General features: G+C 40.5%; 1 long non-coding RNA gene across 1 annotated transcript; it reads left to right on the forward strand.

Annotated features, from left to right (window-relative positions):
* Positions 1 to 615: 615 nt before the first annotated feature.
* On the forward strand, positions 616 to 11,160 carry LOC124064766. Its single transcript, XR_006844342.1, has 3 exons — positions 616 to 1,054; positions 1,588 to 1,922; positions 10,702 to 11,160. It is a non-coding gene; the product is annotated as an uncharacterized LOC124064766 (long non-coding RNA).
* The last annotated feature ends 1,353 nt before the right edge of the window (positions 11,161 to 12,513 follow it).

Here is a 12,513-nt window from a genome sequence, read left to right on the forward strand (position 1 = left end):
CTCTTTACTTTTTTTATTTTATTAAAGGTTTCTTGTGTTGAGCTGGTCATATCTCAAGACAAGGGGGCCTGTGGCACATAAGGAATAAATAGGACATAAAGTACTTGAATCTCTAATGCCTCATATAGCTTTACCAATCTATATTGTAGTGTGTCACGAGCTGGAAATCCATTACAAAGTGACCAAAATCAAATAGCCTTGAAAGAGTGAAACTGGACTGCTCATGTGGTCATTTTTTACCTGATTTCATATGCAAAAACTCTCCAACCAATTATTTTTAAACACAAGTGAAATCCAGGAAATAAGAAGTCTTTATGGTAACTGATAAAACACTGCAATTTTCAGTGAGAAACTCCCACAACGCACATCTCAGTGCTGCTTCAAATAGATTTTATTTTATTTATTTATTTTGCAATAGATTAATGATTATATATCAGGAAAGTCTGATCACTCCACTATTCTGGTAGCAGATTAGACCTCTGACAGAGGCGGTCAATCACTCACTGTCGGATTAGGCTGCTCAAAGCCATTCATCTGCTTGTCTTGTTTGGGAGCCAAAAGAGCAGGCTGTGATTCAGAGCTTTCCTCAGACTCCATCATCCTCGCAGTATTTTTAGGAAACAGAGATATCCATTACATCCTTTATTCCCCTCCCCGTGCCCTCCCTCTCATTCTATTTTCAGCTCAGTTTTGAACAGGAAAGTTCGATTGATAAAGCACAGAATCTATAACAGCACGCACAGAGGTGAAGGGTTATTGAATATTCTGCAGATGAACTATTAAAAATGCATATTATCTCATTATTCCTGCTGCCAAATAGCTGGAAACCATATATGCCATGATGAGACAGAAAATGGTTCTTGTCTTTTGCTTTTCTTGACCTGACAGAGGGCATGTGGGGGAAAAAAAAAGAAAGAAAGAAAAAGGGCGAGAGGGGAGGGAGGAGAGAGGTCTTTTAAAAACTGCTTCAGTGCACTAATGTCCCTGAAACCTGAACCCTTATTGGATCTGAAGGGCATCCTCCATACCCTCTGTTTAGAGGTGAACATTAAAGGTGAGCTTATTAGTAACTGCAACAGTATGTTTTACATCATGTTGGTGAAAACACAGTGATGTTTACCGGTTGTATCGTGTTTTTATTTATTTATTTATTTTGTAAAAACAGCTACTGGTAAAATAATGTTCAACAGCGACATGCGTCACCCCCCCCCCCCCCCCCCCCCAACTCCTCACCCCTACAACACACACACACACACACACACCAGGAGGCCTTATTAATTATTTGTAGCCACTTGACTTCATATTGTGCTGCCAGTGGCTTGGTCAAAGATTATAATTACCACTTCCCTGTTTGTATCATTTTCCATCTCCTGTGCTTTTAGTGCAGTATTACTTCTCTTGTCCCTCTCTCTCCCTCTCTTCCTCCCTCTCTCTCTCGTATACACAAGACCAAAAGTGCAGGCACATCATTTATTGATAAGACAAAAAGAATGTAATGAAATTATCAATGTTCTTGAATTAATTATGAACATGATTAAGAAAGCTAAAATCTCAGGAGCCGGTCTCTCATTACCCATTCACTCTTAGGGATTGCTTTCATTCAGGGAAGGAGAGGCGAAAAAGCCTTCCAGCAGAACCCACTCCGGCTCAGCCCTTCTTCCTGTGAGCCTGTCCCCTTGTCTCCGCTGCCGGGGCTGATTGACCAGCCCCTCCGACAACCCCGGCAGCCAGCTCGCCCGGACGGCTCTCTTGCGCCCACGGTTGTTACTGTGATGCAGCCAAGCACAGTTATCTGCCTCGTGGCCTCTGACGTTTGCGTGAAGAAGAGAGAGGATGTGCTCAACCTTCCTGCTGTACACCTGCACCTCCAACCTATGGGGTCTTGACCCTACTGAGAAAAAAAAAAATACGAAACAGTCGGGGTAAGTGAAACTTTTTACACTTCTGATTAGGCTTAAACTGTTTGTCTGTTGTGACGTATTTGTCAGTAGCAGTTGTCTTGAAAATATAAAATGTTTTTTGCCTCCTTTGCTTGCAAGAAAAATGTTCTTCAATTTTAATTCACCACATAAAAATAGTGTTTTTAGTCACAGTGAACTCATTTCAGTCTTTATTAACTGGAACTAAATAATAACAAGTATCAGTTAAAATAACATCAGCTTAGGCTGTAGTAATAAAAGTGACATATTCTTCCTTGACAAGGAAAAACTACTGACAAACTATTTGATACAATATTCTGCTTAGAATAAAGGAGATAATCCATTTGTTTGATTGTATTTAGTCAGATAAACTGATTCTCTGGTTTAATCATTTATGTACTGACTATGTCTGTTGTGCATTGATGACATATTAAGTAGATTCATCCCACCTGTATAACATAAGCTCTCTTCTTCTTTTACCTCAGTCTGATTAATTTTGGGGTGATACGAAAAAAATAGCAATTTTAATTTGACCTTTACATGTAACACATGCCTTTAAATGAAATATTTTTAAAAAATGGTATGCATCTGCAGTTATCGATATTCACACTTTAAGATGATTTGTGCTTGTGTTTATTGAATCTCTGCCGAACGGGTAGCCTTTGAACAATGTGTGCAATGCTTATTTTGTAGCGTGTAACGTCATTTTTGTATGAGACTAGCAGCACGCGTTAATCTAATTTCAGTCACTATTTATCCATTTCTATTCACCGAGAGCAAGAGGAATGCTCTGCAAGAGTACATATCACTGGTTCAGCCTAGCTTTCTTTGGCTCAGTCACATGGGACAAGAGTATGGGGCCATACTCCCCAAAGTATTGGGAGTTTCAAACAAAGTCTCAAACCCGCAGTGTCTTTGCTGTTCACACCTTCTCTCTGTAAAACTGTCTTTCTAGCTTTCTCCACACGTACACACACTCAAAACATCCCTGTGTGCGCACACACACAACCAACACAAACACACACAAGCTTAATCATACTGTGACTACGGAAATACAAGCCTATGCATTGTTTCACCTCCCAGTGCAAACACACCGTACACGTACCTGTACATGGACATACTGTGGTATATTCACACTAATACATATAGTTTTTTTGTTTTCAACTTGCCGAACTGCATGTTATTCTTCTGAATTTTAACAATTTATGGTACATAGATGCAAGGCAACACGAATTCCAACCTATTACCTTTACTGAAAGTGGCTTTCAGGCAGTTTTGTGTAAAATTAAATGCAGTTTAAATGGATGTTTGCCCACCTGCTACTGAGAAATATGCAGAGCGATTTTCCCCTTGTGAAAATGATTTCACGATTTCCTTCTGCAGTATCAAAAGAAGGAAAGATTCACGAGAAGACAGAGAAAACAAGAGGGGATAAGAGAGAGAGAGAGATCTCAGGGGTTAATGGCAATCCTCCTGTCCTAGGGATTGATCCAAGTATTGGATCGCACATAAAGCTGCAGTTACTGGATATTACCCCGCCGCTATCGGCCTGCAGTGATGGCCTGGATAAGAAGTGCTTACCAAAGAGGATGCTCCTTGAGGGCAGATACGGTTTCCCAGCCCTCTGGGAACAACAACCACATGCCTGCTGCTTGCTCAGGAACTTTCTACCTCATGGAGTAAATCCAGGGGCCTTATCAAGTTACTAGCCAACTGAACTGCTCAAAAAAATGTTTAGTCCTCCTTGGATTTTGAGCTTTGTAGGGGCAGGGGAGTAATTAACTGGCACCTGCTTTTCATAGATAAGGGTGTTGATTATGGTGTTTACTTGGCTTGTGGGTTATATGGAATGGAGTGGTCTTATAGCAGGTTCAGTCGAGCACAGTGCCGTTTCATAGGTTGTCGTTGGGTCGGATTGTGAAATTGAGTTATCCTTAACAGAATACTGACCTTTTTTCTTCCTCTTGATTAATGTTGTAATTGTTTAAATCCCTTTAAATAGATATGCTTCAAGAAACTGTACTCAAACCAGTCCTGTCTGTATTTCCTCATGTGGTTTTACTTCAGACTTGTTCAGAGGTTAGCTGATTCCAGATCTGTGCCAAGGTGGCCAGCTCTACCCATGAGCATCTGCTGTATGTCTCTCTGTGGTATTACCCATGAAGCACCTGGCTCGTGCCACACGCCAGCAACCAGAGCCCAGATGGCAGCTAAACAGGCTAATTATTTCAACACAAAACTCTGATGTCCCACACCAACACTGTGGTGCCACTTTGGCATTCTGCATTGCTCTCTCCAGCTCTGCCGAAGTGGATGTCTGCCATAGAGCTATAAAGATGTCAAGCGGGTAATCATGGTCATAGACAGGCCCCGATACAGTGCTTCGCATCCAGATGTAAAGATGGTCATATGTGGTGTCCTTTTGAGGAACAAAGGCATTTGGCAGGGTAGGATGGTGAATTGTCTTTGCCCTTGGTGCTCATTGATGCAGATGCGTGATCATTATGTACTGGAGTTGACAATAGCATCTGTTTTTGAGAGCATTTTTTGGGATTCTCTTATGAATAGAGCCACTATTAAAAAAAATGCTGATTCAGAGTGCTGATAAGATTAAGAAATACAAGCACTCACAAGTAGTATTTTGATGGTAGTCCTACTTATGTGTGTGTTTAGACATCAAATCTTTTAGGTATTTGACTGCTTTTGTGGACACAGATTCTGCATCAGTTCATTCATTCATTCATTCATTCATTCATTCATTCATTCATTCATTCAGTCAGTCAATCATTCATTGTAAGCCTGTTTGTCCCCTAGTGGCTGAATAGCAGTATTGTGTAGTTGATCAAAAGTGGATCATACACTTGCCTCCTCTATAACACTGCTGTTGTTATCATCTAAAACACAACGTGTCCTTGTCTGAGTTCCAGCAGCAGGCTCAGCCCACACAGTAAATCTTGTACGTGTGTGTCAGACAGGCTCAGCACTGTTGAATCAGTCTGTATGAATGTCACTCAGCAGTTGCAAGCTCTTAACTACCACAGCAATGCTGCACTGCAGACTTTAACCAATCTGTCCCTGGTGGTCCAGTGACTGAACAGTATCAACATCTTTGTCTGACATCAGAGGTTGCAGGTTTCTGTACTTTTTCTCTGAGGTTGATGAAGTGGTGCCATTAGGGCCACGTCTCCTGCATCCACAGCTGCATCAGAGGACGAATTGGTTGTGCTTGATAAAGCTGGCACTTAGAACAAGGTGCAGGCCCCACAGCGATAACCTACTGACTCCAGCATTAAAGACTCCACCAATGGGAGGACCGCCTACATTTTGATCTATTGCTTCTTGTCATAGAGGAGTATTGCTGACTATGGCCTGTGTATTTTGTATTTTTGTAGTTCTGTGTGCAGGTGTGAAGAAAATGCATCCATGGACTGACATGAAAAAAAAGGTTAAAAGACTGAGGACCTTCTGGCTTCCAAAAGGTTCATAAATTTAATGTTCAGGACTTTACACACACATATACAACTTGTGACATCCGTTTGCTGACTTCAAAGCTGATGATTAACGTCTTTGATAAATCTGTCCTTTAAAAGGCCACTACAATTCTCAAACTATTTTGTGGAAATATATCTAAGATCATCAAAAATTTTTACTTACTAAAGTGCAATAGACATTTTTTCTGGCTATCTTGAAAAGACAGAAGAAGTCAAAAATAAGCGCTAATTTAGACAAAAATACAGTTGTTTAAACAGAGAGTGAACTGAGACCTATGTGTGTTTGTACACTCAAACTCAGAGACAAATTAGCTGAAATAAAGCAATAAAGACTCTTAATTTGTCCCAGTACAGTTCTACCTCATCCTCTCATTCCCGCCCTCCTCCTCCTCCTCTTTCCCTCTCCCTAAAGTGTGTCCCATCTGCTTTTGGGACCTCTCCCCAGCATGCAGGAGCAGGATAAGCACACCATTTCCCTGTCAATACTTTGCTATTAGCCTCTGAAGATCCATATATTACTGAGCTGTAGGCTATGAGCTGGTGTAGGGTGTTCTTCTTATCTGAATGGCCGAGGCTGAGGTTCTCCTCTCTGCCCTGCACTTTGATTTATTCAACCAGTAGGTTAATGAGAGACGGAGCCTGCCCCTTCACTCTTACCCTGAGGGTGAATTGTGAGTGGGGAGGAGTATAGTGATGAGGACCGTACAGGATGTGTCCTAAAATGTCACAAAAATGACTCTAAAGACTATTCAACAAAATGTGTATAAATGTATGTGAAATTTAAAAAAACAGTGTTTTTGTGTTAAAGATTGTTTGAGGAATTGCTGTTTGAAATTGGTCAAGTTCGACATAAAATACGTTTATTGACTTGGCAAGTGTTGGAGAAGAAGATCAATCCCACTCTCATATCGTTCAGATTAATTTGAAGCTCACGCCAAGAGATCAGTTTATTTCAGCATAAAGAATGGAATCAGGTAGGCAGCTCATTTGCTTAGTACGCACAAAATTTAGGTGTAAAAACTGCAGGTTGTGCTTTGTGCAATGCTAAGCTAACTGTCGCCTGGTTATAGCATTATGTTTAGCAGACAAACATGAGAGAACCATTTTGCTTATGTCTCAGCAAGAAAGTGAATCATCACATTTCCCAGCATATCAAACGATTTATTTACAATACTGAAATTTTAGATACGTAACGTAGAAAACGAAGGGCATATCAGAGCATAGACCAAATTTAGACTCTCTTTTTCTTGCAATCAAACAAACATAGTTGGCAGTTTTTACTGGTGGAAAGCCAGTGAGGGATCATGCCGTTGCATTAACAACCCTTATTGGTTGGTTGGGTCAACCTGCATGCAGGATACGTGTATTGGAGAAGGCACTCAACTTAATGAAAGAAGTATGAAACCCAAACTATTTAAGTTTATTTTCAAAGCAGTTATTAGGACTGGGAGGATTATACAGTGTAAAGGACACTGTCCACAGAGTAATGACAGATGTGTTGTGGTGAGATAAAGGTTGTCTACGTGATGACGATCCCTTCATCATGTCAGCATACACTTGCTCCACTTTATGTTGTGTTTTTAATAGACGTGGACCAAATGCAACATGAGTATAGTAAATGATGATAAAGGCAGTCCTAAAAAGAGATCTGTAGCTTTTGAACACTTCCTCAGATCAGTGAGTTACATTGCCTGTTACATCAGTGAGTTTATGACCTGCAGATATTTGGCCTCAATCCAAGAAGAAACTGTCTAATGAGCAAGCTGTGTCAGTGTCTCTAACAGCTCCCTCTCAGCAGTCTGCCTGTGCAGTTTGCACTGTATGTGTGTGTGTGTGTGTGTGTGTGTTTGAAAGCAACAGAAATTCTCCATGTTGAAGGCATTTAGCTGTGGGATAGAGAGGAAACGCAGGAACTCACGCACAAGCACAACAGGGGAAGACAAACCACTGCCAGATAAATGTCCTACTTAGCCATTACACTGTAGTACATTTCAACAAGAAGTCAGACCCCTCCCTCTGGTTTCTTTTTATACACACACACACACACACACACACACCTTCCATGAAAATATCTAGCATATGGTTGTATGCTTCTAGCTTGTATCCCAAGGCCAGTTTCCCAGCTGGTTCCCTGAGAGAACATCGAGAAGGGGGGAGAGACACAAAAGAGCAGATACAGGGAGCGCAAAAAGAAAAGGAGATTCGAAGAGAGAGAGAGAGAGAGGGAGAGGGAGAGAGAGAGAGGGAGGGAGAGAAATAAAGAGGGAAAGAGATCGACATTGAGGTAAAAAGAGAAACAGCAGAAGAGATGAAGGAGGCGGTCATGTGCCTCACATCCCTCTCCGGCCTACAGGGCAGATGTATTGTAGGTTCGGACTGTTAAGTACCTGATAATTAGTTTGCCTGTGAGGCATCAGTCATTATGGTTCTGTAGCGACTAATAAGGCCCTGGTGGGGACGACAGCTTTTCTCTGTGATTTACACAGGCTCTTACAATGATGTTTCTTCACCCCCACCAGATCGTTTTTTTTTTTGTTTTGTTTTGTTTTTTGTTTTTTTTTTAAGCAACAGAGCAGAGTGCAGAAATAAGAACAACACTTGCAGCTTCTTTTTCCCTAAAAGGAAACCTTAAGGCTCCCTAACTTGGAAATAACAATTTAAACAAAAATAAAATATGGGTCTGAAACGTGGTTGAATAAGTGAATCTTTGCCCAAGAATTCTGTCTCCACTCCACTCCACCATACTGGGTTTAAAGATCCGGATGTGCTGTATGATTTCCAGTCAGCAGCTGGTATTGTTGTTGTTTCAGCAGGTCATAAAAATATATTCTCTCTGTCTTTGTATTGATCAGTCCAGATAGTCACAGATGTTGTCTTTCTCTCAAGGATATCTCAGCCACAGTTTGTACAGACAGTGTTCAGTACCGACCTTGAGTCTGTCCACTGACGGACACACTTGTCTACAAGAGAGATTATCTCAACATCATACACATATTACATAAAAGTGTAATCATAAATCATTTTATACCCAGCAGAACTGATGTCTTCTGTCTGTGGCAGGGTATCTTTTAATTGTTCAAACCTGTTCAACATCAAAAGACAATTGAAGGGGAGAATACAATTATAAGAAGAGAAATAAAGGTCTTCCTGTCATCTACTGGATCCAGTAAACATAATTACTCATCTGACCACTGACAATACCTGTTGTAATTATTATCTGGGTTTGTTTTTTTTTTTTTTTTCCAGGAAGAAATACCTCAGTTGCATATTTAATGGAGCTGTGGTACAAAAGAACAACCACGATAAAAGATCTGAACCAATTTGCATCTTGTAATAAGATAAGATAAGATAAGATGAACTTTATTGATCCCGCAGTGGGGAAATTCACTTGTCGTGGCAGCTCACAAGAACAGAAAAAGAGTGCAAAAAGCAAAAAGTGTGCAAAAACAGTTACAAAAAAATATAGAGGTAATAAATTAACAATTTACAAGTAACTACTGCAGATCAAATTTAGGTAAAGTACAGTAGAATATTAAAAAGACTCATGTGGACAAACAGAATGAGAATGGAATTTTTCCTTTTTTTCTGATGAAGCTAGATCTTATATTCATGGGCCTCTGCAAAAACAACTTCTAAAAAAAAAAAGGTGCCCCTTTAACGCCATAGTGGGACAAACAGCACACACAAAATACTCAAGAGAAGCGTAATTATTTTCTTACAAGCTTTGAGAATTAATTCAAATTCTAATTTGAAACAGCTGGGAGCTGAAAGAAGCCATTTTGTATACAGCAGCTAATAATCCAACAGCCCTGCAGACATCTTCATTATTGTGACTGCTGCTCTGCATTGTCTTTTAACAGTCAATAACTTGCAAAGCAACCTCACATTCTGTCTTGAAAGGGTTAACATGACGCTCACGTGCCGCCGCCTCAACATCCATCATGTTTCTCTGTAACCAGATCATAGCTTCAATCACAGAGAAGATTAGATAGTAGTCTATTAATCTCCTGTATTAAGCAGATCCATTTGAGAAAGCAAACGGCCCAGAGAGGCCGTCCTTTCACTTGTTGTCTCTAAATCTGATTAGCAGGCATAACGACATGTTGCTGAGGGTCACAGGAGATATAGATTGGTCCAGCCTGCTTCGCCACTCTCAGTGGCTGAGGTGTTGCAAGAATGAACAATTTTATGTTCAAGGACTCATGAGAATTTCTGTTGTAGTCACCTGGTTTATTGAGTTGGCAAGATAATGGGAAGGTGTGTTCAGTTCCAGTGTTCTCGTTTCACTCTTGACATTTAACATGCTCTGCAATTAAAAAGAAAAAAGAAAAGAAAACTATGAATTTCATAAATATGATGCAAATATGTTTGGTATATGCGCTCAGGTGTCAACTATGTCAGTGCAGAGAAAGGACGTGTTCCATTAAGAAACAAAAGGGACACATTTGCAGCTGGGCAGACTGGCTTTCCAGATGGATTCTTAAATAAAAGAGTAGAAGTCCAGTTTGTGAATCTGTTCTGTGATGATGAACGTGTCTGTCCTTTGATGAATGGCTGTTTGAGTGTGAGCTCAGGACAAGATGCTGGACATGTATTCAGTCCCTTTATGTGAGACAAAGTTGCAATGTCAAAAAGTAAAAATACTCCATTGCTGATAAAAGTCCTGCATTCAAAATTGCTGTATAACTGAATGTGTAAGGAGATTATTTGAACTACTTTATACACCATCGATATATAGTGCATCATATTTTCCAATTTGATCACCTTTTGCATAAAGTAACTACAGCTGATCAATGTTGTCACTTAAAGCAGAGGAGTAAAAGTTTTAATTTAAATACTTCAGCCACTCATGGGGTGTTTTCAGCGCTGTAGTGTCAAGTATCAGAGAAACTCAGAGCTTAAAGTGAAAGTGCATCATCAGAGTAGAATTACAAGAGAAATGTGCAGATTAAAACATGCTCACAATCCTAAAATGTTCATATGGTTCAGTGGAACTTTCAAAAATAGATCAACACTCTACACACAAGTGTAGATTAACTCTTTGTAGCTCTAGTTTTGGGGATTTGACTTAAAGACACTATATATATATATATAACTATATGACCAGAACATTGTGAAAACAGTTTGCACTAAATGCACAAAAAAATGTTTTTATCCTTCTTCATTTAGAAAAGTTGACTAATTAGGGATATTGATTTGACAATAGTTGTACAATAGTGTCCTTTATGTGTCTATCGGGAGATTGCAGGGTCATTTTTTCACATATTACTGTATGTTTCATCCGTTCACAGGTCGTGATGTCAGTGATGAGGATGAGGATGAAGATTGTGCAGGTGATGTCATTGGTCTTTATTTAGCCTTCTTACCTCAACACACACTGGAAGACAGCGAACAGCAACATTCTGCCAGGTATCTGGTTTCTCTCCCTGACTTGGCTGGGACAAGGAGGAGAAGCAGGAGGAGGAAGAGGAGGAGGAGGAAGAGGAGGAGGAATATCTGGTTACAGCAGGGAGCAGCGAGCGTGGGGACAGATCTGTTTACTTGGGGAAGTTAATTGATTGGGAGGAAAGGTGGCGAGGGGAGAAAGGAAGAAAAGTGGTGTAAGGGGCAAACAGAGGAGGGTCAGGAGGGCATTGATCATGTGACTTCTCCTGCCATAACCTCCGATAAGCTTCTGTGCTTTTTATTGCACTGTAGTGCCAAATGAGACTGTTTCGTGTAAAAACAGTGGAGAAAAACAACATGTGCTCGGTGAGACGTCCAAGATCGATTTGCACCTTTTTTTCATTAACACTTTGTCGCAGAATATTTTTTCAGTCAGTGATACCTAAAAAAATCTGAAACAAATATCCCACATTTTGATGTTAACTGACGATGTTAATTGACGACAAAACTAGCAACTTTTTAAAATTATTGTGGTGACGCTGTATGCTCTTATTGCATGTGACAAATATACATTATATAGACAAAGGTATTGGGACACCTCGCCATTACACCAACAGGGATTTAATGACATAGTACTGCTAAGTTAATTTGCAAAAAAGAAGAAGCATGATAGTTGAAGTGGATTTGAGCATTGTGGTTATACCGGTGATATTAGTGCATGTTTAATCTCTTTTTTATTGTCTCGTGGAGCAATCTGTCACATCCACTTTGGAAGTTTATACTATCATTGTTATTATTATTATTATCATCATCATTATTGCCTTTTTATAAACATGTAGTAATAGTGCTAACACACACAAACAAATGAAGACGGTCATGCGCATTGTGCCTATCAGGGGAGATAGAGAATGAGATGGAGAGAAGTGGATTGCAGTGCAGTGTGCCATCCACTTTGTATTGGATAGACTGCATTAAATATTTAACGGGAGGGCTGCTAGCTATTATTACAGAGAAACAGTGGACTGCATCTGAACGCTTTCCCCATGTTTGTATGTCAATACACACCTTGCCCCCGTGGGCTCACCGGACCTCTGTGGAGCTCACATCTTAAAACAAGAGCGCGCCGTATAGGTCATATTCACAAGGCATGGTGCAAAGCCCGATCTCTGTGCTGAAGCTTCCACTTAAGGGGTTAATCAGGTGAGATACAGGAAGTCTGAATAAGAGAAGGAGAAACAAAGGGCTTTATCCGCAAGCTTTGGCCCACCACCATTGTAGACACCTGCATCACCCTGTAGTCTGTACATGCTGCTTGTGTGTGTGCATGTGTGTGTGTGCGTGTGTGGAAGTGCGTAATACAGGCAGACAGGTACAGAACAAGACCGAATGCCTTCTAGAATAAAAAGGGACGGCTTGAGGGGAGGGGTGAAGTGGTTGCTCAGATTTGTTTGCCGTAACATTTTTAGTTCTCCTCTCCTCAGAGTCAGTCCTTCCTGCCTAGATGGACATTTCTCTGTTATTCACTCTGAGGTTATGGTTTTAGATTGAGGGCAAAGCCCGGAGCCCGGTGTTTGTTTTGAAGGAATCCATTGTCAATAGCGACGCAGCAGGGCTAGGATTGTTTGCAGAGTTAATAGTAGTTTGATGATGTCATTCTCAGTGACCTGAAGAGGAATTGACCCCTGTTGTGTGAGTATTTCTAAAATGCCACCTGCACA

The sequence above is a fragment of the Scatophagus argus genome, chromosome 1 (genome assembly GCF_020382885.2).
Source record: "Scatophagus argus isolate fScaArg1 chromosome 1, fScaArg1.pri, whole genome shotgun sequence".
Classification (NCBI taxonomy): Eukaryota; Metazoa; Chordata; class Actinopteri; family Scatophagidae; genus Scatophagus; species Scatophagus argus.